The sequence below is a fragment of the Tamandua tetradactyla genome, chromosome 16 (assembly GCF_023851605.1).
Source record: "Tamandua tetradactyla isolate mTamTet1 chromosome 16, mTamTet1.pri, whole genome shotgun sequence".
Lineage (NCBI taxonomy): Eukaryota > Metazoa > Chordata > Mammalia > Pilosa > Myrmecophagidae > Tamandua > Tamandua tetradactyla.
Window position 1 is genome coordinate 53,014,780 of NC_135342.1, and position 27,261 is coordinate 53,042,040.

General features: G+C 38.0%; 1 long non-coding RNA gene and 1 other non-coding gene across 2 annotated transcripts in view; one reads left to right on the forward strand and one right to left on the reverse strand.

Annotated features, from left to right (window-relative positions):
• Positions 1-24,371, forward strand: part of LOC143660330 (uncharacterized) — a 38,369-nt gene extending 13,998 nt beyond the window's left edge. The window contains exons 3-4 of the long non-coding RNA XR_013163959.1: positions 20,735-20,859; positions 24,289-24,371. This is a non-coding gene — a long non-coding RNA (uncharacterized LOC143660330). The remainder of the gene's footprint in view (positions 1-20,734; positions 20,860-24,288) is intronic.
• LOC143660445 (U6 spliceosomal RNA) lies at positions 10,872-10,975 on the reverse strand. The gene has a single exon (XR_013164046.1). It is a non-coding gene; the product is annotated as a U6 spliceosomal RNA (small nuclear RNA).
• Positions 24,372-27,261: the final 2,890 nt, after the last annotated feature.

Sequence of the window (27,261 nt, forward strand, 5' to 3'; positions counted from 1 at the left end):
TAATTTGCCTCAGCCTTGATTTCCTTATCTGTAAAATAGAGATCATGAAGTAAAATCTATCTCATAGATTAACTGTAGAAGCAGAAAAATGCAAGAGGGAGCAAAAAAATCCCCCATCAGTTAAGCGTTTAACATTGGGGAATAAAAAAGAAAGTTTGTGAAATTCATTTAATGGAATAACAAAAAGCAATAAAAAAATGTACTAAATTGTCATATATATTTTCACAAGATCATGCCCACAAAATGAAAATGTTTAATAGAAAATTAAGATCCAAGAAGAGTTATACCATATGATACTATTAAAGAAGAATGAAAAAAAAAAACACCAAACAATATTTCCTGTTGGTTATGGAAACAAACATATTATTAATATTGAATGAATCTTCATGGAAAAGATAAACACCAGCTTCTGGGTGGTGTTGCCTCTGGGAAGCAAAGGGACAGTTAATTTTTTACAAAAAGGGTTTAGTCAAATATGACAAAAATGCCAATTTTGTGTTTTTAGGATGGATGCTTGTCATTGTTCTCATTTTTTTTTGGAGTTTAAACGCTTCTTAATCATGAAAAATAAGGAGAGAGGAGAGTGCAAGATGGACTCTTCTCTCAATTTGTCTCTCTTAGAGAGAACTGAGGGGGAGAGAAACAGAAAATGGATTTAACAAACAGCCCCACAGCACATCATGCCCCGGGCTCTCAGCGCTCAGAGGCATTCAAATAGGCTGCTAGTGAGGTGCTGATTGTTTTGGCTGCTTCTGCTCTCATTGAAGCAGCAAAGGTTTTAAGAGCTTCAAACCCCAGCTCTGATCTGAAAATGAAGTTAGGTGTTTGAGAAACAGCTGCTAGAAACAGCTCGGCTCCCTCTGGAGCCTCTGGTCAGCTTCAAAGCAGCTGCCAGAAGGGAGGGAGGCCAGTGGACTATCTTGGCATGTGTGTGTGCTGCTAAAAACAAAATGGCTTTCCCTAGATAAAGCGTGGCTGGTTTTCCTAGGATAAAAAATGTGATTCTAATTCCACCTTTCTGTCTGTTTTGAGGTTTGGGGCAAAGAGCTTAGAGCATCATCTTTCCTTATCCTTGGGTCCTTTAGATTCAAAGAGCCCTGTCCCAGTTGCTGGCCAGCCATTTCCAATCTGTGGGAACTGGGGCAAATTAAGTAACTCTATGAGCCTCAGTTTCTTTCCCTATTGGTTTGCATATATCCTTGACGTGATAAGTATAAAAAGAACCTGAACAAATGGTAGAACTCGATAGAAGTGAATACTGTCTACTAACCCTATTCACGCATGCATTCATTTATTCGCATCTCTTTGGATTGCTTCATACACTCCTAGAGTGAACACATTGTCCTGGTTTGCGGGGACTTTCCTAGTGTCAACACTGGAAGTGCCTGTCTTGGGAAGATTAGGTCGGATGATCGCAGGACAGAATATCTGGTCCCGGACAGGCAGGGTTACTGCCTTCAGGGAGGTTTTAATCTAATATTAATTATTAATTCCCTCACCAAACTTGATGTATACATTGTTATTATTGTTGATTTTATTATTGTTTGTACTTTATAGACTTCCATGCAAGACTATACATTTATAGAAGGCAAAGGGTTTTATTATTTTTCTTTTCCTTTATAACTGTCACCAAACTCTTGAATCTACTAAGAATTCAGTAAGAATGTACCATGCAAAATTAATTAACATATGAGATCAATGAAATCCTTTCTCCCCCCAGTTTTTACCATATCACTGAGCTATTTCAGTCTTGACATCTCTATGTGAATTATAGACACATACGTATAGAATCATTGAATTTTAAAATCTAAGTCAGTGGTGCTTAAACTTTAATATACTTAAGAATCACCTGTAGATACTGTTCAAATACAAAACTTTTGGGCTCTGTGCCTTAGATTCTGATAGGACTCAAGAATCTGCAAATACCCAAGGTGATTCTCATGCCCCAGGAATGTCCTGAAAAACACAGATCTCTCCTCTTGCTATGAGTTGGGCAATCATGGTTTGCTCTGATTGGCCATGGTTTATTCCTGGACAGCCAGTGAAAGTATTGATAGCTTCCCCTTTCACCCTTGAGTGTCCCTGATGGATATGGATATGGTCATCTCAGTTATGAGTCCAGGCAGAGATGCTCAAAATACCCTGCAGATAGAGAATTATTTTGTTAGCGATTTCCTTAGGTTTTGTTCCACCTGCCATATCTCACAGCCTCCCTTATTCACCCTCTAGTAAATAGGCTTTGCTTCTTGCTTTAAAACATTATGCATCATTGCAAAACTAATCCTCAGTTCCAACCTCAGTGGGATAGGAAAACCAGCTCACTTCTATTCCTTTAATACAACACAGATTTCCATAGTGAAGATATTCTAGCCTGGAGCTTTAACAGAAACATGATTGTTATGAAAAATCTTCTCATTCTTACAGATGGGAATATCTTCTCTGTGCAGGTCACCTGAGAAGGCCACTCTGGAAAATCTGCTGGGTGATTTATTAGACCTCTCTCACAGGAAGCACTGTAACGCAGTCCTTACCGAAGTGCAGCACCAACTTCAACTCAACCTTCTAAATTTATGAAGGGACACACTTAAAGATGAGTCATGGAAGTCTATTTAGACATGGGTTATATGCTCAGAAAATGCTTCTTTGTATTTCTCAACAGTAAAAATGAGGATGTAAGACGAGTTTGTGGATATTAGAATACTGGTGGCAGACAAGGGAATGGTTGAGGCTTCAAGTTCTGGGATCGTTCTGCTTGGTTGTGAAGTCCTATTCCACCACTTATTAACTTGGTGAAGTTGGACAAATTATATAAGTTCCTCAGCCATAATGTTGTCATCAGTACATGCAAATAATACTAGCGTAATTAGCTTTTGTGAGTATTAAATAAAATAAGCAGCATAGCAGACATTTTGTTGCCTTTGTAACAACTTCTTGGCAAACCTCTGATTTTAGCCCAGAGGTAGTGGACAATTTTGAGCACCCTACTTCAAGCACTGCTTCTCCCTGGCTTTCTTGACCCCCTGCTCTTCTCCAAACCTTGGGATTCCACTCAGCTGATATGCAAGGGCAGTACAGAAGGGCTGGGGAAACAAGTTTCAGCCAAAGAAGATGGGAATTGGTGGAGAAATGCCGCAGCCTCCTGTAGTTCAGAAGAACAATTCTGGAAGTCATTATGCTTGTTTCTCAGGTCTTGGCCAGGTCAAGACCTTGTTGCCGAAATCAGCGACTGAGATTTGAAATATTTCATTAACTTTTGTTCTTTTCCCATCTTCTTCTCCTCATTCCCTCACTCCTGTTTCCAAGGATCACCTCCCAACTAAACTACCTGCTCCCAAGTCCTGATCTCAGCTCTGTTTCAAGGAAAACCAAATGAAGTGATTAAAGTCCCTAGTACAGTGTTGAGCAACCATAAATTTCCAATGAAAGTTAGATATTAATAATAGTAACGATAATGGTAATTTTTTTTGCGCTGCAGGGTGAGCTAAAGGTATGTTTATATTATTTAAATCATCAAGGAATTTTTCTGATTCTTTTTAAAAATTTTTCTCTGATTCTTTGAAATAGACGAGATGATTTTTTTTTCATCCCAGCAGCTCCTATGTCCTCTTCCATCTTCACTTTTCCAAGATAGAAATCTATTGCTTTCCACTTTCTACTTCACAGAAATGTTCAAAGAACCATAAGTGAGTGCTTTTACTTAGTTCTTTCATCCCTTAGGCAGAGGAAAGGAAATGATGAAAATTCAGGAGAAAGTTTGTATTGAACATCTGTTAATCTTTTTATATTTTACTGCTGTTTCTGCCACTGGCAAATGTTATTATTTGTTGACCATCCACTTGTCCTTGTAGCTAGAGCTGTCGGCCATCATGAACTTTTTCTTTGTCTAATCAGTTCACAGAAATCCTCGTGGGTAATCTGAAGCTTAGACCATCTTCCCAGCTCATCCTAAACATATAAATTTCATATTCCATGATGAGATTTCAAGAGGTGTTTAGATATGCTTACTGACTAGTTCTTTGGGTAAAGATGATTCTGGAAATTTATGGGGCTAAACAGAATATGTGAGCACTGTGAAAAAGCTATTTTTTTTTTAACATTCTTTTCCTCTCCAAGTTTTAGTTCCTTAAACTTTCTCATGGCTAAACAAAATAAGTTTGATTGGTGCCTTATGAATTGAGAGATAAACTATTTCAGCTTAATTTACCAAATATCCTTTTTTTAAAAAACAATTCGTGTTCTTCCCTTTTTTTTTTTCAAAATAATAAGGAAAATGTGCCTGTTTCCAAAGTTTTTACTAGTAAAGGATTGTTTGTGTGAATTGGTGAAGTTGACCACAACTACATTGGGTGTGCCTCTGTTTGGTCTCATGATACGTGAACTTAGCCAGTCCCAGTCATGTAAATTGCCACGGTAGTCTTTCTCTCCAGACTGTAAACTCCTTGAAGACAAATCTTTTCTTGGTTGGGGCTTCCTGGATCTTTGATCTCATTTACATATTATATTTACTCCAATTCCAAAAATTCCATTATACAGCTTCTTATTGTGACAAAAGTGCAAGATTAAAAATGAAACCTTATAATCTGGTCATTTATACCTGTTGTAGGTATCATTCATTTGGGAACACATATGTTCTGTTTAGTGTAAGCAATGGATATACAGAAAATGAGAAGAAAATTATTAAAATTGTAATGAGTGAGTGATAATTAATGCTTGCATCATACTTTAAACAGCACAAGTAATTTAAAAGATAATAATAGATAGCATTAAGATCTGCTTGGTCCAGGTATTGTGCTCAGTACTTGGCAGATATTGTTTGTTTGAAATTCCACAATGATTCTATGAACAACATGCTATGCCTAGGTTAAATACTGGCTTGCAAGATTTATGTCTGTTAGACATCCCCACATCTCACTACATGGACCCACCAGCTCATGAAGACACAGTCACTGCCAGAGGGATAGTGACAGAATTTAACAGACCTCTTTGAAGAGAAGATAAAACCTGCCCCACACAGCTTATTAGAGCGCAATTGTTGCCAGGCAATCTTCCAGCAAGAGAACCAAAAACATCAAGCAGAAAACTGTGGCTGAGAAAATCCAGGGAGAAGTTCGAACTGCATGGTCAAAAACATAGGTTTCAAGATTACTCTGTCTCCATGCTAGGATCTTGCCAAGCCTGGAGGGTAACTCAATCAAATGGAGGGAGGACCTTCTGGGACTTATTTATGTGAGGTTCTTAGCTACTTTGTGGCAGAGTATTCATACTGAGGAGGAGAGAATGAGTTGGAAATTTTGTCCATGACAAATCAGAAAAGAGAATAAAAGACAGTTGTGTCCTTGGATTTGTTTCTCAGACTTGCCCATTCCATCCTCGTTGGCTATATGAATCTTATATGAGCAGGCTTTTTATTTTTAAAGTAAAAACTGAAAGAGCTATTTGCCTATAATATAATTTCCATCAGGTACTGGCTGCTAAAACAAATGCCATGCAGTGGGTTGGCCTAAACAACAAGAATTTATTGGCTTTTGGTTTTGAGGCTGGGAGAAGTCCAAAATCCTGGCATCATCAAACCGATGCTCCCTCCCAGAGACTGGCATTCCGAGGCTGACTGCTGGCTATCCTTGATCCCTGTTTTTTTTCATATGGCATTGCACATGGCAGCTTCTGCTGGCTTCTCTGGGTTCTGCTGACTTCCAGCTTTTCCCCTTGGCTTTCTCTCTATGTGTATGAATTTCACTTTGTCTCTAAAGGACTCCAGCAAGAATGTCCTTTGTACTGGGACCGTTTCTGATTCAGCTGGGTCACAGCTCAACCAAAGTAATCTCATCAGAAGGTCCTTCTTGCAATGGGCCCACACCTAGAGGAATGGATTGAGATTAAGTATATGTTTTCCTGGAAAGCAAAGCTCCAAGCCACCACAACGGGGCAGCCCAGTGGGCGGATTCATTGCATGATGAGCAAGAATCATATTGGCAGCAGCAGCACAAGCATGATCAGTAGAGTCATCTATCATGTTCCCAATATCAGGCACTGGACCTCCAACACAGGCACTAGAGTCTTTGACCTCCAGCATTAGCAACCTTTGTCCAGGCATCAGTAGCGTTAGTAGCAGCAGCAGCTACAGCGAAGTCTTCTGCAAGCATGAGCAGCAGAGTTTGTATTTTTGTTCAGTGAGGTTAGGGTTCCAAAGTCAGACAGTCTTGATACAAGCGCCTGGTCCAGTGCCCTCAACTGGAGGCACTTAAACTCTCCAAGTCTTGGTTTTTTTCCATTAACTGGGGACAATAATCAGACTTGTCTTAAAGGATGGTTATGAGGACTGAATGATATAATACCTATAAAGTTTTATCTAGCAAAACATTTAGGGCATTGTATATGCCTGAAAAAATGTTAGCAGTGACTGTTCATGAATATCTGTTGAATGAATGAATATTATATTTTGATGTGCATACACTTTTAGCAAAGATCCAGGCTCTGTTCTTGAAGGCCCAATGAACTGGATATGGGGGGAAGTGTTGACTGTACTTACCTTCCTTACACACCTTTAAATGGCAATGGTGTGTGAGCAATATCAGGACCTTTCAGTTGTCCAAGGAAACTTGCTCTACAGCTTCCAGGAGGCAGCTGATGGATTAGTTGAGGGGTGTTCTAGTTTGCTAGCTGCCGGAGTGCAATATACCAGAAATGGAATGGCTTCTAAAAAGAGGGATTTGATAGGTTGCTAGTTTACAGTTTTCAGGCTGTTGAATGTCCCAATTAAGGCAAGTCTGTAAATGATTGATCTAAAGCATTCAGGGAAAGATACCTTGCTTCAAGAAGGCCGACGAAGCTGGAAGGGCACATTGTGAACACGGCAATGTCTTCTACTTTCCTCTCCAGGCCTCTTGCTTCGTGACGCTCTCCAGGGGGGTTCTCCTTTGTCTCCGAAGGCTGGTGGACTCTGTGGTTCTCTCTTCATTCTCGTGACTCTGCTCTGTTGCTCTCCCGTCATTCTGAAGCTCTCTCCAAAACATCTCCTCTTTTATAGGATTCAGTAAACTAATCAAGAGACACATCTCCATCTAACCAAATTTAACACTCACAATTGACTGAGTCACGTCTCCGTGGAGATAACCTATAGTACTGAACAGGGATTGGAAAAAACTGTTGCCCCCACAAGACTGATGAGGCTTAAAACATGGCTTTCAAACCAGCACAAGGGGTCAGCAAACTTTCTGTAAAAGGTCAGATGATAAATACTTTACGGTTCGTGGGCAGTACTGTCCCTGTCACATGACTCTGTTCTCTCATTGTAGCATCAAAGCACTCATAGACCATACATAAAGGGATGAGTGGCTATGTTCCAATAAAACTTTATTTATACAGACAGATTCGGCCCATGGGCTGTAGTTTCCTGACTCTTAGACTAGTTAGATCAAAGTAGAAGTGTCTTATCTTTTACTCATAAGTGATTAAAAAAAAAACCAAAAAAACCCTTTCTGTATCTAATACTGTGCCATTTCTTTCTCTGCCATTAACATTTCATTTTGACTTTATAACTCTTTAACTGCATGAAACATTTACTAAGACAGTAAAGTATAGTGATGTATTCATTATTTTTTATTACCTGGAGGATGAGTGAAAATGAAATCTAAGTCACTAGCTGCCATTGTCAACTGATAAAAGCTATATGTTCTCCATTCACTGATCAGTATATAAAATGGGATGAGATATATGTCCCATTATTTCATAAACATAATGTCTGAAACTCATAATTACTTATAACACTAAATCTCAACTCATTCTTCGAGGGACATGAGGCAAGCGAGTAACTGAAAAATCATGTTTTAGGCATAATATAATCTTCAAGATTATGGTCAATCTGCACATTAAGTAAAGTGAAAACAAGCCATAAAATTTAGCATCAAGGGAATACCCTTTCACAAGCTGACTCGAATATTTAAATATTTCCCCCGCCAATATAACAGGGATTGTGGATATTTGTCTGTAAAGGGATATGGATGCTTCAATTACCACTAAAACAGGGTTTAAAAGATATATGGTTCTAATATTTGTGTATATACATATACACATATATTCATATGCACATATATATAAACATACCACATCTACTCACTGTATACATACATATCTGTATACATACATACGTATATAAACAGGGTATGAGAGTGTATACACCTATTTTTAAAGCTCTGTTGATTGAATCTTTCACTTAGGCTCAGGCCATGCCAAACTCTATGACAAAAATTAAAGAGCTTGAGAGTCTAGTTATCAGTATCCACCTTATTTTCACTGATTACCCTTCCCTCTAAGGGAGGCTGCAGCTAAGGACCCTCTTTGAATCTCCCCGGTGCAGAAAGCATTGTGATTGAAAGCACCTTCTCCTGCCTCCAGCCCTCCCAGTCCCCATCTCTAGTCAATACCTTTTTTTTCCCGGTTAGAAATCCCTTTTTAGTTTGCTGCTCTTTCCATTATTTTGAGACTTGAATCTTCATTATCATTTTATTTCAATCTTGTGCAGGCTTCATATCTTATTTGTCATTAGAAATGCAATAATGCAATGAGTTGTAAAAGATTTATAGTTTTTAAACACTGCAGCACATTTTCTACTATTCTGCCATCATGCCTTTGTAGACATTTAGAAGTATCCTGAGATAGTAAATGAGCTCTTAATAAATATTACCATTTGCAACTACTTATTTAGGTGATTCAAGGTCTGTTGAATATTGTGAAATCAAAAATATAAATGGTGGAAATAAATTAGCTGAGACTAACAGAAGACTGTAATTCCCATGTTTAATTCCTGATTTAAAATGATTTTACTCATCAAAATTGTCTCATTATTCTCATGGACTGACTTTGTACTATTATACCTTTGAACTTATAAAATAAATGTGCACTAATAAAATATAACTTTATCTATTTTCCAATATGTGTTTAATATAGAATACTTTATCTATAAAAGTTTCCTGCTACTAAAAAGCAAAACGAATATCTTGGAAACAATAACGTATAATATTTTTTATATTTATTTAACCAAACCAAGTTCAACCATGAAAACGTAAATAATGAATATTTCCAAGACCACTTTTTTTTACACTATTAGGAGGAAGAGCCTAAATATGACTACAAAAATTTGTACATGGGTCCCCAGAATATAAATTAAGAAAAATGAGATCCGCTTTGTCAGAATCAGAGTTGGAGCAGATGTCACTCTGAATTGCCTCCCTATTTTATTCAGTCGTTCCACCTATTTCTAATGGGAGCCGGGTACTTTTCTTGGCACTGAGTTAAATGAAAGATGCAATTCTTGTCCTCATGAAACTTACCTTCCAGGGGTGACAAAAGACAAGAAAAATAAAATACACACTGTTCTTATGATAATATTAATAAAATAGAATTATTATAAAATAAGGGCAATGGGAAAAGAGTGTACTCTTGGAGGTTTTTTTTTTATATGCTGTATGGCAAGAGTCACATTGCATTCTTCTTCCATGTGATTGCAGCACCATTTGTTGAATTTTTGTTTGCCTGTTTTCTTTCTTTTGTTTGCTTTTTGGGGGGAATTGCATGGGGCTGGGAATCGAAACCAGACCTCCAGCATGGTAGGCGAGAATTCTACTGCTGAACCTCCCTTGCACCCCTAGGGCTGGAAGGATATTTTAAAACAGCTTATTCTGGGTGGGCCACTGTGGCTTAGCAGGCAGAGTTCTCGTCTGCCATGCCAGAGACCTGGGTTCAATTCCTGGTGCCTGCCCATGCAAAAATAAATTAACAAATAAATAAATAAATAAATAAAAATAAAACAGCTTATTCTGGGAAAGTCTAATGAGAAGGTGATACTTGATCAAAGATTTGAAGTTGCAGAGGGAATGAGTCCTGCGAATTTCTGGAGAGTGTTATAGGCAGAGGGAGTGGCCGGTGTCCAGGTGTCAGGAGGGTAGGAGAAGCACTGTGGAGGCCAGCGTACTATAGTGAAAAGATCAAAGGCGAAAATAAAACTCTGTGATTACTCATCCCTCCTGGGGTGAACTCGGCAGTAACTTCCAGGTGCTGTTAAAGTCTCACCTACCAGTTGACAGATGAGGAACCTGAGTCACAGAGGGTTTGTTCCTGGCTGAAGGTCACAGAAATGTCCGTTTATAGGTCTGTTTATCACGTTTTCTTTAGCGTGTTGCACCGCTCTTTGAATCTTAATAGTTTTTTGAAGCCATTTTGCTCATAAGAAAACTCCAGAGATTTTAACTCCCTCACAACTGCGTAACTAATAAATGCTAAGAGATGGGTTTAAAATCCAGTCCTGTCTGTTTTTAAGATGGAATCTGTCTCAGAGCACCTGTGCTCAACATGAAAGGAAGTGTGCTGTGAAATGACCTGATAATGCTTACAAATGGCAACTACAAACGGGCAATGTGAGGTCTGTTCACTTTCTTAGAGAATACTATTAGAAAGTCATAGCTTGTCATACCGAAGAGTCTGAGTCCTTTAATGGTTTACAACTAAGAGAAAGATCCCTTTACGATATGTGGAGTGACTTTGTTTAAACTCGTTTGAAGTTGCAAGTGTTGGTTGGATTCCTTAGGCCGGAAGTTCTCAGCTGGTGTCCTCCAGGGGACATTTGGCAATGTCTGCGGGCACTTTTGACTGTCGTAACTTGAGAGTTGTTATTGGCATCTGGTAGGTAGAGGCCAGATATGCTGCTAAATATCCTACAACGCCCCAGATGGCACTGTACTGCTCCCCATCTCCACCTCCAAAAACAAAATTGTAAGTATCTTGCCCCAAATGTCAGGAGAGCCAAGGCTGAAAAACCCTGTCTTAGGTAGACGGGTGAGATAAGGTATAATTTCGGAACTTGATTTTTTCTTTTTAAAAATATGGAATGCGTCACGAATTTGTGTGTTATCCTTGTGCAGGGGCCATGCTAATCTCTGTATTGTTCCTAATTTCAGAACTTTTAATGGCTGAATTTAGAAAGGCACTATTAATATAATACTTTTAACCAGAGAGACTGAGCTGGTTGATTTGCAAAAACAAAGAGAATACCTAAGTCCTAGAGACAGACAGTTCTCAACAGGGAGGAATATGATGGATTGAAGAAGAGTCCAAGTTTCAAAACATAGAGACATGAAATAAAATTCTAGAGCTGCTACCTGTTTTAACTGTGCGATTACTTTGAAATTCTCAGTATTCCATCTATAAAATGGGAAAAGTAAAAATATGTGCTTTGCATTGTTGTGGGACTTTAAACAAAAAAATAAGTTTTCACTGAAGTTGGGAACTACCAAACAAACATTGGTTTTCTTTACTAAATACCTGTTAAAGTTGAGCAGAAAATACTATTAAATTGTGGGAAATGATAACAAAATCATTGCTTTCCCCATTTTAGGTGGGGTTGGTTTATCCCTGCTTTAGATTGCTGAAAGCAAAAGTAGTAATTCTGTCTTTCAGGTTCCATGAGAAACCCTGAGAAATGTCATGAGTCAGATGCACGCTTTATCTCGGTGAAACCAGGCTCATTTTTGATCTACAGGTGTCACCTGCTTGATGTATGCGCTATCAAAATATCCCACCCTCCCATATCTGGTGAGGAAGGAAAAATTATCTCTAGAGAGAATGCAGAAAACATTTCAAGTATAAAAATCATTTAAAATATTATTAAGGCCTGGCTAGTAAAAGCCCAAACCCTTTTATTGGCTTTTCATTTTCTAATATTAAAATAATGAATTGTAGAAAGGGATTTGTAAACTGTAGGCAATTTACTGAATATATGTTAATGCAGAAGGAATTAAAATCACCTCCAAGATGAACATGTAGCAAAAACCAGTGCTAACAGTTTGGTTTATAGCTTTGTTTAAGTAGGTAGCTATTTGAGAGTTTCTTTTCAGAATCATTGCTCTCCTCATTTTAGGTGGGGTTGATTTCTCCCTGTTTTACATCGCTGGAAATAAAAATAACAATTCTGGCTCCCTGTCACTTAAAGAGGAGGAGATTTATTACATTTAACCAAAAGGGCACTGTTGGAGCAGAGACGACGTAAGTTAGCTGTAATCAGGGTGCTCCAGACGGGCTGTCTGGGCCTCCCACACGGTCCCTTCTCTGGCCCTGCTGCCCAGTCATCAGTGGGGATTGTCGATCCACAGGAAGGTGGCTGCAGAAGAGCTGCAAGTGACCAGCTTTTAGCGGTTGGGTGTCACAGGCTTCTAGCTGGGCGACTACTGATTTCTTTTTATGAGTTCTATTTATACTTCTGGCAGATACGTCAGCTGCACTTCTTCTTTGGCAGATGAGAGCATGTGAATCAGTTGCTTCTCCACAACTTGTAAGAAAGAAGAAGTCAGCTTTGGGTTGAAATTCCTACACAGCCAAACGTTTCCAGAAGACAAAATTCCATTTCATCCAAGGAAGATGATGTTGGGACCAATATACATCCTTGTTCCTTATTTTTAGCTATAAAGAGATACTCGATTTACAGAGAGGGGATGCAGCACGCCCTGGGTACGGGCTTACAATTCCTTGGGTAGAGAGCCCTGTGCAGACAGCATGGGTGTGTGCTCTCCCGGGGTCTGCCTTTTGTTCGAACACTGCAATGAATGAGTGATGTAAGAGGCTTTAAAAAATATTTTGCTTGCTTTTTGGTTTCAAGATTGTCTCATGGATAGCTCCCTATAAATATACGCTTATATTTTAAATACAGCCAGGGTCATGCGATTTGGTAGTAATTAACATTCCAGTTTTAGATTACCACATATTTTATATTTGTTGGAGAATTTCTTATTCTCCAATGTTTTTAAATTAAACGATAACTTCAAAGTATAATAATGGGAAACTTTCTATTTAATTAAAATGCATACTTTCTGGCTAAAGAATAAAGTTTCTTATATTTCTTTTTCTTTTATATAAGATAACACAGATATCACATAATTTCCCCTGTATTCATTCCATTGAAACTTAACAAAGAGAAACTTTGCCTTTGAATTTGAGGAATATATTTCCTCTGGAGATAAACTTGCATAATGTTTGCTTCAGAACCCATGAGTTTAATTTATAATTCTCCATTATGTTCAGCAATTGTCAGAGTGGAAGGCAATAGTGGATGAAAGAGTAAAAGGAGGAGTGTGAAAAGAGCACATTATTGGTATTAGACTTTTAGAAACTTGTTCAGGTACTTTTGCATGATTATATAAGAATATGGCATTGGTGGCATTTCACATTTCCTTGGTGGAGCTGTTTCCTGGAAAAAGGACAGTACTATAGGAAAATTAGTTTAAACTCTGCCCTGCTCAAAATAATTATGTAGATTGCACATCCTATTTGTCAGAGCGCTGATCGAGGAGCAAAGTTCAATATGAGAAGAGCTTTTACTCCAATGCTTGTTGTTTTTATCTGAACTAAGTAATTGAATTATAATACAATTATAAAAAGTGCGCAAATCACTATTATATAGCTCAAAAAATTTACCTAAACCCAGATCAAGAAAGACAATATTGTTTGTTTTTGGGCTTTTTATGAAAATGAAATCATGCAGTATTCACTTGGGACTAGCTTTTTTTTCTTTTAACTGTTTGTGAGATTCATCTGTGCTGGTGTATACAGAAGTAATTCATTTTAATTGCTATGTGCTGTATGTGAGAAAATATATAATTTATCTATCCTTTCTTTTGTTGATTAGGTATTTGAAAATTTTGGCTATTGTGAGTAGTTTTTATTTTAGCACTTTGAAAACACCAATATTTCTGATGAGAAATAAGACTTTAGTCTTTATATCTTTGTTAAATTCCCTTGAAGGACCAATACTTTTTTTCCTTACTGTTTTTAAGATTTTTCTCTTTATCATCTGCCGCCATCAGTTTTATTCAGATGTGTTGTGGTTTTCTGTGTACTTATCCTCTTGAAATTTGTAGTGCTTGATATTATTCATTGATTTGGAAAATTCCTATCCATTATTTCTTTAAAATTGTTTCTGTACATCCTCCCTCTTTCCCGTTTTGATCTTTAATTATACATCTATTAGTGTAATATTTTTAAATATCTGTATGTTTACCTACAGAACGTTCATTTGATACTTTCAGGGATGCCAATTCTTGGATAGTCTTCATCTTGTCATTTCTTTTCAAAGTCATTAATTACAGTTATTTTAAAGTCTGTGTCTGATAATTCCAATATCTGAATCAACTGTGAGTCTCTTGCCATGGTCAGTTTTTTCTCTTAGTGGTCTCGCTTGGATGTCTATTAATGTTTCATTGAACACTGGTTATTGACCATGAAAAAGGCTCTGGGTGAGCCTTTAGCTTCTGACAGTTAGAGTGGAGGAAGATCACTTAGTCCATCAGGGGTTGGGTTTTCTCCAGGCTGGGTTTCAGTTTCTGCAGGATCTGGCCTTTTAAAAATTCCCTTACTTCACAGTAATATTCTTTTAAGGGCCTTAACTGAAAGCCTGAGGTAGTTTACAAACCTTTCTTCCTTGATGAGACCCAACAACCATGTTTTCTATCTCCATTACTTTGAGGGTGCTCTGTCAGCTCTTTAAGCTCTTGGATCTGAATTCTGCTAAGCTTTTCTTGGCCTGAGCCCATATAGATCAGTGAATACCTCAAGAGGAAAAAACAGAATAGAATTTGGGCTTATCTTAGTGAATTTTTCTTTGCTTTAGGATCTTGGTCCCTCAAGTCTTGGTGCTTTCATTGTTCTCATGTCTTCAAGCAGATGTTCAGAGCTTTATTAGTTGCAGGCTAAACTACCACTACCCGTAGTGGAAATTCCAGCTATCCTTTAATTTGCTCTCATTTCACCATAAACTTTTCCCTTATAGCATTAATTATAATTGCAATTTTGACTTTATTTTTATGATTCTTTGGATAGCACATGTCTCCTACTAGATTGTCACTTCAAAAGGAGAAAGTGCATATGTGTTTTTGCACAATTTTATATCCTCAATACCTAGTGCAGTGTCTGATGCAGAGTGTGGAATCAAATATTATATAAATGAATGAATGAATGAGTCAATGAATAGGGAGTTATTGAGTGTGTGATGGACTGCATAGAATAAAACATTAAGTTTTATTAATGTTTTAATAAAGTATTGTACCAGAAAGAAAGATCTGAAAAGGTCATCAGGAAATGTATTAAATTATCCCATGAGGTAGAATCTGGAAAGATTGCTAGAGACAATGTGAGAAAATATTTTATTCAAGCGTTTAGAAGAACTTGTAAGCAGACAGGGTGTTATTAAAGATTCTGATCATTTGCCTATCTGGGTGGGACATACAGTATTTGCAAAGAATAAATGGGATATTATTTCTAAAGTGTCCATCACAGTACCTAGAGAATACGATAGGTATTCAACCCAAAGGTAGGCATTGTTCCATTTCCAAATATCAAAAACTGACTTTTGAAATTCTCTGTGTTTAGAACTCCTTCTCTATATTTCACAGGAGAAAGCTGAAGCTGTTGATTATAGAATCTCTGGGAATCTCATGTTTGAAAGTGACTTTGGCTATCACTGATATGAGATTAAATAAACTGGAAGTATGTTGACACCCTGAGGGTTCTACCTAAAAGAAAACAAGTGGAAGACCTATTTTACCGCTCTGGTGTTAAGATCTCTCTGGGGATCAAGAAAAATAATAGATTTTGTAACTTCATCTAAATAAATCAGAGTGAGCAGAATGTTTCAAACAAGATGGTTCAAGTTAAAAATAAAGAAGTTGGAGTTTGGGCAATCAAGATGGCGGTGTAAGAGACTCCAGAGGGCCACTCCCCTACAGAATCTTTGAACAATGAGAAAAACTTAGCAAAGCCATCTTCCTCAAAACTCTAGAAAAAAGTTAAAGATTGCAATAACTGGGTGAGTGCCAAATAAAAAAAAATGCAGCTGCAAATAGTAAGAGAAGCTCACAGTATACTTGCTGGCCTTTCACCCACCCCACACCTAGTACAGGGTGGACCCAGCCTGCCCTCCCATTATGGGTTCCTAGCCCTATTCCAGAGGGATCAGAGCAACCCCTAAGCACACACTGGAGTGGCTGTATGTCAGTTGCAAATGTATCAAGTGACAACCTGAATATCTGAACCAGGGAACTCATCTTGGGTTTGCCCTCCAGAACTTCCTGTGCAGGTGAAAGCAGCTTATGGATAGCTAAAGCAGTATAAGAAACAATTAAGTCACAGCAGACAGGGGCAAAGGATTACCCACTTTAAATCATGCAACAACGATCCCAGGAGGGAGTTATTTGGGTTTGTTAAAGTTGCCAGAATGCGATATACCAGAAATGGAACAGATTTTTAAAAGGAAATTTATTAACTTGCAAGTTTACAGTTCTGAGGCCATGAAAATGTCCAAATAAGGCACCAACCAGAGGTTACCTCCTTTCAAGAAAGGCTGATGATGCTGCACAGAACATCTTTGTCAGCTGAAAAGGCCGGTGGTTGGCATCTCCTGGGTTCTTTGGCTTCTGTACACCTCTGTCAAATGGGAATGTACATGGAGATGTCTGCTAGCTTTCTCTCTTTGCTATTTCATAATACTTCCACAGGGGCGTTTTCCTTCTGTATCTCCAAAGTTCTCTGGCTGTATGGGTACTAAAATTATATCCAAAATGGTTCCCCCTTAAAGGACTTCAGAAAGCAACCACCCCACCTTGAATGGGTGGAGACACATCTCCACAGAAACAACTTAATAAAAAAGACCCCACCCAACAATATTGACAAGGACTAAAGAACATGGCTTTTCTGGGGTACACAACAGTTTCAAACTGGCACAGGAGTGAAATTCTGTTTCCTAGGGAGTAGAGGGGCATTCAATTCCTGTAAATGGCGGCATTCCCAAAGAGATGAGCAAACAAAAGCCCGAGATAAGAGTCAGGATCAGAAAAGAAGGAGAGGACCCTGCACTTGACATCTGCCGTGGTCGGGCCTTGGTGATGGGAGCACACTGTGAAGGAGCACAATGGCTCATGCGGAGTCAATTTTCAAAGACTGTGAAAAGTGTTATCTGAGTCAGTTTCTTTGTTTTTGTTAGCTCCTGACACTTAAAGGTATCTCTCACATCACTAGTTGAATACAAACTTCAGGAATGGAGAGCTCAGCAACTGAAACACAGAATTAACACTTTAGCATATTAAAATATTTAAGACAGACAAAGAAACAGGAAATTATGGCCTATCCAGAGGAACATGGTCAAAATCCAGAAACCACCAATAAGAGTGACCAGATATAAATGTGGACATACCAAAGACTTTTAAAAAATTGAGACTCAATATTCTCAAGGAGTTAAAGGAAAATACAGAGAAAAAACTCAAGGTTATTAGGAAGACAATGTATGGCCAGTATGAGAATATCAATAAAGAGATAGAATTTTGAAAAGTAACTAAACAGAAGGACTGAATTTGAAGATGACATAACTGAAATGAAAAATTACCTAGAGTGGTACAACAGAATATTGGACCTGGCAAAATAATTAATGAACTCAAGAATAAGAAAATTGAAATGATTTATACTGAGGAGGAGAAAGAAAAAAGGATATCAAAAAGTGAAAAGAACCTAAGAATCTGTTGGACATCATCAAGTATGCCAATGTATGCATATGGGAGTCCTGGAAGGAGAAGAAAGAGAGAAAGGGACAGAACAAATATTCAAAAAGGAATGGCTGAAACTTCCCATATTTATGGAAGGCGTGAATATGCACACTCTAGAAGTCCAACAAACCCCAAGTAGTATAAATCTGAAGAGAAACATACCCAGACACCAGCTGAAAACCAATGGTGAAAGAGTTCTGAAAGCTGCAAAGGAAAAGCAACATGTTATATACAAGGGAGTCACAATAGGATTAAATTTCAGTTTCAAATCAGACACCGTGCTGGCAAGAAGGCAGTGGAATGATCGCTGAAAGAAAAAATTGAGAAACAAAACTTTTATGTCTGTGAGACTGTCTTCTAAAAATGAGGGCAAGAGTAAGACATTACTAGATAAATAAAAGCTGTGGGTATTTGTCATCACCAGGCCTACTGTTATTACTGGAAACTCCATCCATTACAATGCCAGAGCAATTAAACAGTAAAAAGAAATGAAAGTCATCCAAATTGGAAAGGAAGGAACACAACTTTCCCTATTTGCAGTTGACATGATCCTACATATAAAAAATCCTGAAACATCCACAATAAAACTACCAGGGCTAATAAACAAAATTCACCCAAGTGACCAAGCACAAGATCAACATGTAAAACTTGTGTTTCTAAACACGATGTGTTTTATACTTTCTCACTAAAAAGTCCTTTACATCCTTGGTAAGTTTATTCCTAGGTATGTTATTATTGTAAATGGAAATTTTTTCTTGACATCTTCTTCAGATTATTCATTACTCATGTATAGAAATACTTAATTTGTATATCAGTGTCTTTGTCTGTAAAATAGTGTTAAGATAATGATTGCACCTATTTCATTGGGCTGCTGTAAGGCTTAAATCAAATCATGTGTCTTTGCTTTGGTAACTGAAACAAAAGAAATACACTGGATGTCAACCCTGTCTCTTCCTTTGGCCCCCCACAGGCACAAATGCACACTGACAAAACAGCACCATTTCTATTTCCTGGAAATGCCACTTTTTCTGTACTTCAACTCAGAAGAGGTGTTATTGTTCGACTACCGTTGCCAAAATGTTAGTGACCCTTGACAAGCACCATTTGTGGGAACACCAGCAAGCAGTGTGCTCAGCAGGGGCTTGTTGTAACTCATCAGCTTGTACTATTTTTCAAAAAATGCTCAGAACAAAACAATCCATGCAGTGGGTTAGTCCTACCCACACATCATCGACAGAAGTGACCAGGGGAAAATATAGAGACCTCACTGATTATATGAAGTAGCTCTTACTTTCAATTTTAGGTCCCCTTGTAAGATGGTTGTGTCTGAAATATTCCCTTTTTTTTTTTAAAAAAAAACCACCAACTGGTGCATCAATTCTTCTGTGACCAAAAGGAAGACTATTTTAGGAAGGCAGAAACAATTAGTGATGAACTTTATTTCCCCCTGAGTACAAACTGTTATACACAAAGAATTAATTTAGCCTTGTTAAGAAGCTATTATAAGGTGTCTGCTTACCTGATCTATTTATTCTGTTTACATAATGAATGAAGAGTGAATGAAGACTCCAACCCACTTCATTATGGAGTTCCTACCATGTGGTGGGAATGTACTAGGCCCCGGGGATACAGAAACAGTAAGGCACTTTCCTTTCTCTTCAGCAGCTAAAAGTGTAGTGGCAGATAAGTGTGAAGCAACTGGACAAGTGCCAGTGATGGGGATGAGGGGTGCAGGGAAGAGAGTCTGTGAGGAGAGGGATGAAAGGTCCCTTGCAGTTTAAGACCAGATTTGGAATAGGTCATATTTATGGGTGTAAAATCATCTAGGAGGATAATAAGAGATAGGTTATTTATTGGGTGGAAGGGCTGATGGTGGTTAGGAGCCCATTTTTATGACCTTAGACAAATCTGAAGGAGTGAGGGGCAGTTGCTAGGAGATGACAGGATGAGCTTTTACAAAGAAGAAAAGAATGATGGTTTAGTCTGGAAGACAGAAATGGGATCCCCCAACCCAACCCATTTGGTTGTGGGAAAATGGCCTACACTGAAGAGGACTTGAGTGAGGATCTCATTTCATGTAAGATAGGAGGAAGAGAAAGTAATCTGTGAAATCTGGAGGAGGATGAGAAGGAATTTAGAGTGTAAGAATGAGAGAATCCCAGAAGGAGCAGATCAGAAAAGCAGAGTTAGAGAAGGAAATAATCTCCTGGAAGGCTACCCTTATTTTATGACTAAGGATTCTGGTAGTAAAAACAATCCTGGGAAATGACTAACTTTCAGCTTATTAGAGTTTTTTTTTTTTTTGGCATGGACAGGCACCGGGAATCGAATCCAGGTCTCTGCATGGCAGGCGAGAACTCTGTCACTGAGCTACTGTCGCACTGCCCCTTAGAGCAGTTTTGATGCTTCATACTGGCTCAGGCCAAATACTTCTAGGCAGTCTTTGTCCTGTTCTCAGAGCAGATGTCTGTAACAGAGTTTGTAGCAGGCTGATGAGCTTCCTGTTCTTGGTGGTGGTTATCTTTTAGTAAAAAGAGGAACAATAGCCCTGGTTAGAAAGATTTGGAGAGTGACCTATTCTGAGCAAATGTTATGCTCTTTGCAGCGGTTCCATGGAATCTGCACAGTCCCCAGTGTAATTTGAAAACCATACAGTGGCTTAACATAGGACAGAATAAAAATACAAGCAAAAATGAGGTCAGTGAGATTCATCAACATTATCCAGCTCCTGGGATATATAAATGGAGAAATAGAGGAGTCACATAGTTAAGACATCAAATAGTTTGTCGATATTTGATGACCAGGTGAGGATAGCTGAGAGAACACGTTGTGAATGTGTGCAGGTCAACTGCTTTGCCCTTTGATGCATTGCCTGCCTTTCTCCTGGTCTCTCTGAGTCATACACAAGTGAAGGCTACCCCTTCACAGTGCTGGTAGCCTCTCTGTAGTTCTCCCTCCTAGGCTGGACCTGGCTTCTAGGCTCTAAGTCACAGTTCTTCTGTGGTTCACACGGCCCTGGTCTGATAGCAGGTGCCTGCTCCTGCAACTCTGGCCACCTCTCCATTATCTAAATAACCCATTTTCCTGAACATGTTCCCTCTGAAAGACCTGGAAACTTTCCTTTTTACTTCCTTTTTCCCATATCCTTACTGTTGCAGGAGATAAAGATTCCATGAAAATTGATAAAGAAAGATAAAGGATAATGGGAGGAGAGACATTAAAGTAAAAAAAAAATATGTATTTTTAGGAACCAATTGAATTGACTGCAGTTATCCTTGGCCAGGTGAGTGGAGGAGGTAGGTTAAATTTCTTTCCTGAAATGACGTTTCTGATCTGTTCATTTGCAAGTGTGTAATAATACATAATAACTCCTTCTTGTTTTAACACACATATATGTATGGCGCAGGCAAGATTATGACTTTTAAGGCCTCACATAATAGTTGTCAGTTTAGGTCAGGTGCCATGAAATCTTTTACCATGCATTTGGCCTTTGCCAATTTGTTAAAGTCATAAAGCTTCTTTTGGGGGGTGGAGGGTGGGGGAGTGCTGTCTGCCTGGAAACTGGAGGCAACTGTAGTTCTAGAAGCAATATTGTCTGCGTGGGAGTACGTTTTTATTTGTGGTTTCTCTATCTCAGCACTTGCTCATAACCTTTAATAGTGAGCCTCTTCCAGTGAGTGCTATAGATACCAAGGACAATTCACAATGCAGTTGAAAAGAGGGACTTGATGTCACAGAATACTCAGACAATCACAATTGTCCAGGAAACTCAGGAAGGCTTTCTACTGCTCTCTAAACCATGCTTTCTGTGTTTCCTGGATAATTGTCATCCATTCTGTGCCGTTAGCCTTCTGCTTTAAGTGGTGGCAGTGGATACTTTGAAGGAGAAACACTGAAAGACACTGAGACACAGCGAAAAGCAAACATTGGATTCTTGTACAGCTGAAATACTGATGCTAAGATACTTTCTACCATTGAATGTCATCTCTGACTGCTCCAACTCAGGCTGGATCAGCAGTCCCTGGATCTAATATCTGTAGGTGACACAAACACCATGAAATGTGTAGATTCTGAACACAGAGAGTAGTGGTTGCTCATCAAATGGTTAATTAGCACCTTGTATTCTAGGAGACATGTTGTAGGGCCAAAATCATTGAAACTCCCTTGCAGCATTTGAAGACCATCCACATTTTTCCATTGATCTTTTTTATTGTGGTAAAATACATGAAACATAAAATTTAACCATTTTAACCATTTTAAAGGAAACAATTCAGTGACACTATCTAGTTCCAGAACTTTTCCATCACCTCAAAAGTTATTCCCATACCCAGTAAGCAGTTGCTCCCTATTTCTCCCACTCCCAAACCCTGGTAATGGTAACCACAAGTCTTTCTGTCTCTATGGATTTTCCCTTTCTGGTGATAAATGGAATCATACAGTATGTGGTCGTTGTGTCTGGCATCTTCCATTTAGCATGTTTCAAGTTTATACCACATTGCAGCATGTAACTACCTCATTCTTTTTCATGAAGAATTAATATTAATATTAATTAATAATATTAAAAGTAAGATTAATATTCCATTGTTTGGATATATTCCATTTTGTTTATCCATTCAGTATGTTAATGGACATCTATTTTTTCCCACCTTCTTGCAATTATAAATACCACCACTGTGGATATTTGTGTAATTGTTGTTTTTGTTTTAATTAGAGAAGTTGTAGGTTTACAGAAAAGTCATGTAAAAAATACAATGTTCCTATATAGCCCTCCTGTGGTTGACACTGCATTAGTGTGGTACCTTTGTTACAATTGATGAAATAATATTAAAATAGTACTGTTAGCTCTAGTCCATAGGTTATTATTAATACCTTGTGTGTAAAAGTTTTTGTTGGAACCCCTGTTTTCAATTCTGTTGGATATTACCTAAGTGTGAGATTGCTGGATCATATGGTAATTTCTGTTTAGGTTGTTGTGGAACCACTAAACTGTTTTTCACTGCAGTTGCCACATTTTACATTACTGCTAGCAATGTATGAGGGTTCTGGTTTCTCCACATTCTCGCCAATACTTGTTATTTTCCACTTTTTTTATCATAGCCATCCTAGTGCATTAAAGGTAATACCACATTGTGGTTTTTGTTTGCATGTCCCTAAAGACAAATGATGTTAAACATCTTTTCATGTGCTTGTTGGCCATTTTTATATCTCCTTTGGAAAAATGTTTGATCAAGCCTTTGCCTATTTTTAAATTGTGCTGTTTGTCTATTTTTGTGTGGTTGAATTGTGAGAGTTCTTTATATATTCGGGATACTAGATCTTTATCATATATATGATTTGCAAATACTTTCATTTTGTGAATTGTCTCTTCACATTCTTGATAGTGTCCATGAGGCTCAAAGTTTTACATTTTGGTACAGTAGAATTTATGTGTGTTTTCTCTTGTTGCTTCTGCTTTGGTGTCATACATAAGAATCCATTGACAAATGCAAAGTTGTGAAGATTTACTGTCATGTTTTTTCTAAATAGTTTCATAGTTTTATCTCTTATATTGGTTTCAATCCAATTTGAGTTAACGTCTATATGATGTGAGGTGAGGAATAGCTTAATTTTGTTGCATATGAATAACCAGCTGTGCCAGCACTGTTTGTTGAAGAGATTGTTCTTTTCCCAACAAATGGTCTTAGCATCACTGTCAAAAACCTATTGACCATAGATATATGGGTTTATTTTTATTTCTAGATTCTATATGTTTATCCTCATTTCAGTACAACACTGTTTAATTACTCTAGCTTTGTAGTAAGCTTTATTTTATTTTATTTATTTAATTTTATTTTTTAAGATGGGCAGTCACCGGGAATCGAACCCAGGTCTTCTGGCATGGCAGGCGAGCATTCTTGCCTGCTGAGCCACCGTGGCCCACCCTGTAGTAAGTTTTGAAATTACAAAGTGCAAGTCCTCCAACTTTGGTCTTCTTTTTCAAGAGAAAATACCTTGGTTTTTTTTTTTCTATTCATGACCTCTTGAAATTCAATATGAATTTTAGGATCAGCTTTCACATTTCTACAAAAAGGCCGTAGGAATTTTGATAAGAATTGAATTGAATCTATAGATTCTTTGGGACGTATTGTCATTTAAAAAATATTGTTTTCCAACCCAGGAACATAGGATATCTTTCCATTTTATTAGATCTTCTTTAATTTCTCTAAACAGTGTTATGTAGTTTTCAATGTACAAGCCTTTCATCTCCTTGGTTAAATTTATTCCTAAGTTATTTTATTCTTTTTGATGCTTTTGTAAATGGAATTGTTTTCTTTCATTTTCAGATTATTCATTGCTAGCATGCAGATACATGACTAATTTTTGTGTGTTGATCTTCTGTCTTGTGACTTTACTGAATTTTGTTATTAGTTCTAATATTTTTATTGACTCTTAAGGATTTTCTATGTGTAAAGATCATATCAGCTGTAAATAGAAATAGTCTTACCTTCCTTCTTTCCAATGTAGATTATTTTTATTTATTTGACTTGATTTCTCTGACTAAAACTTCTAGTACAATACTGAATAAAAATAGAGAAGGTGGCCATTTGTGTCTTGTTCCTGATCTTAGGGCAAAGGTTTCAGTCTTTTACTTTGAGTATAATATTAAATCTTAAGGAATTTCCCACCTTTTTTTTAATGATAAATAACTATCTTCTTATTTGTCAAATTTTAGAACATCCATATCCTGGGAAGAATGAAAAACAATACTACAACTGAATTGCCAACTGATATACTTTATCTTCACTAATAAAGAGAGCAAGGATTCCATCTTAAGAATACAATGAGAAGTAGTTTGAAATATCTCTACCGTGTGCAGATGTATTCTGCAGTTGGAAACATCAAACACAGGGCTGACAACTAACATCACAGATGTTTCAGAACAAACAAAAGGTAAATGCAATTTGATTATTTGTTTATTTCTGAAAGTTTTAAGAACAGTGCACAGACAAAATAAAAGACATTGCACCTACACTATTTCCCATCTCAAATGAGAAGTTTTCTACTGTTTTTTTTTTTGTTTTTTGTGACTGCACTACATTTCCTTGAAATATATCCCTAGTCTGTTCTACTAAAACTGGTATTTCTTAAAAAGCTCAGCTTCAAAAATGTCAAATATAATGAAAAATGAAAATCACAAAAGAAAAGGTTGTTCACAGCCACTCCCCTGGGGTTCCCTCATGTTTCTGGGTCACTGTGCCAACCTATCCATGTGTTAGCAATAACATCCACAGTATACTTAGGTAACCCCTTGGGATCAGGGTCAGAGTGGTCTCCAGATAAACAAAGTCAGCCGTTTCCTTGAAGACAATGCATCATATGTTCAGAAATACTACACACCATTCACCGAAGCAGCTGCAAAAGAAGTTCTCTTTTCGAAGTACAAACAAAGGAAATCTCCTTTGGATAAATTACAAAAGACACTTTATTTTGTATTGTTTTAGGCTTGAGCAGAGGAACAATGTGGGAACAGGGTCCTGCCAATAATTGAAGGGGGCAAGTGAGCTTGTTGGAGCTCATCTCAGGGAGATGAGGAAGCCCTGAGGTTCTGGTGACTTGAGGACTCATACATTCAAGTAAATAGAGAAGAAACAGCACAGAACTTCAGAAGATTAAAATCAGAAATGAACCTTAGAGATTATAAAATCTACTCTATCTCGGGCAGTGCAATGATGGCTCAGTGGCAGAGTTCTCACCTGCCATGCTGGAGACAAGGGTTCGATTCCCAGTGCCTGCCCATGCAAAAAAAAAAAAAAAAAAAATCTACTCCCATCTCTTAAAAATTGAACATATGAAGTCAGTAGAGGGCAGTAAGTTTTATCCTATACATGCTTCTGTGCTTGCATTGGCAAAATTAATATTACCGATTATCTTCACTTCAGTTTATCGAGTATGTGTTGTTGTGCAAAGTCCTGTGAGGAAGTACTTAAAATCTCAGATTCTTGTATTGAAGAGGACTGAATTTCAATACCATCTATGCTGCTTACTAGCTATGTGACTTTGGCCAGATTTTATAATTGACATTTCTCAGACTCAGTTTACTAATTTGTAAACTGTTTGAACTAATAATAGCTTTCTTATTGGTTGTGTTAACAATTAGATAGACAACGTAGGTACAAATCTTAGCATAATACCAGGCATATGGTAAATGCTCCATAAGTTTTAGTTATTATTATCCTTAACAGCTATAGTGACTTTTCCTTTCATTTGCTTCATGATCCCCAAATAGAAAAGGCAGGCAATCATAGGACTAACTTGTTAAAATTCTCAATAATCAGTGATAACTTTTGTGCATTCCTTTAGATATGGATAGTAATATTGGGAATTGAATACAATTGGTACAACACTTTAAATGTTGACTATGGTAAATGCAAATATTGTGTAATATATGTCCCATATATTTCTTATATACACACACAAAAAATTTTTCCCAGCTTTTTGAGCATTTTAGTTTCCACTGAAGACTACCCTGGCTTTGGAACAGACTCTATAGTATCTGCGTTTCTTCTAATTCTCAAAAGCACACTGTGCTGTGATTTTATAAAGGGAATTCACACAGAGAAGAAATACTCGGCAATCAAGTTAAACCAAAACTCACCCTGTTTCCAATAAATATCCTAAATGGCCAAATGCCCTTCACAGCTTTTTTGAGAGGGCCATTCTGTCTGCCAGCTTTGTACGAAACTGTTTCATTTGGAAACACCCAGACACATCATTGAGCTATTGGTCTGACTGGGTATCTGACTGTCAAACGGCTGAATCCTTCTTTGGGTTTGTCTCAGCTGCGAATGCAGTTGGGAATATCTTTTGGAGTATGAGAGCCATTCCCAAACTTAATTAAGTGGTGAAATTTAGCAACTGCACAATAAGCAATGCTGGTTAAACATGAGTGTTATTATTTCTATATGATCTATGTGAATAGAAGATGGATTATGCCAGAAACTGGGAAGGGTCTGAGATTTTCCCTGCATGTAAACTAAGAAGTGAGCCTGCCATGATTTCACGGATGCTGGCAAAGCACATGAGACTCTTGGGTCAGAGATGAAGGATTTTATGACTCATGGCACAGCAGACAGCATGAGGTTCATGTTCACACTGATTTTGTTTGCCACCCCCACCCCCCCCAACAAATCTCATGGGATGATGAAGAGGCAGGCTCAGGTAGAGCCTGTGGAATGGGTTGCTATTCCATGCATGATGGGAATATAAGCTCAGGGCACAAAACAGACGTTCAACAAATAACCAATTTATTACTTACATAGGACAAAGGTCCAGAAGAGCAGGGGAAAAGATCCCATCATGGCTGGCCTTTTGGAAGACCAAGCTGCCCTGCTCAGGGTTGGTGGACGGCAGCTCCACATTCTCCACTTCACACTGGAGTAGAGACAAGTTAGTGCTGCTGGAGGGGGATGTTTATTCGCCCCAGGGAAAGTCAGCCCTGCCACTGTTCTGATAAGCATCTGGGGCTGCTTGTTCCTGGTTTCTGGGATTAAGGTCTGGTCAGACCTTTTCATTAGACCTAACACCTCCCCTGGGTTGTGGAATGGAAGCAGACTGAAACATCACTGTAATGTAGAGGAAGAGATGGAAGTCGGGGGTGGAGTAAGGGAGGACTTGGAATTTAGGAAACCTCTAATCTTATAAGGGA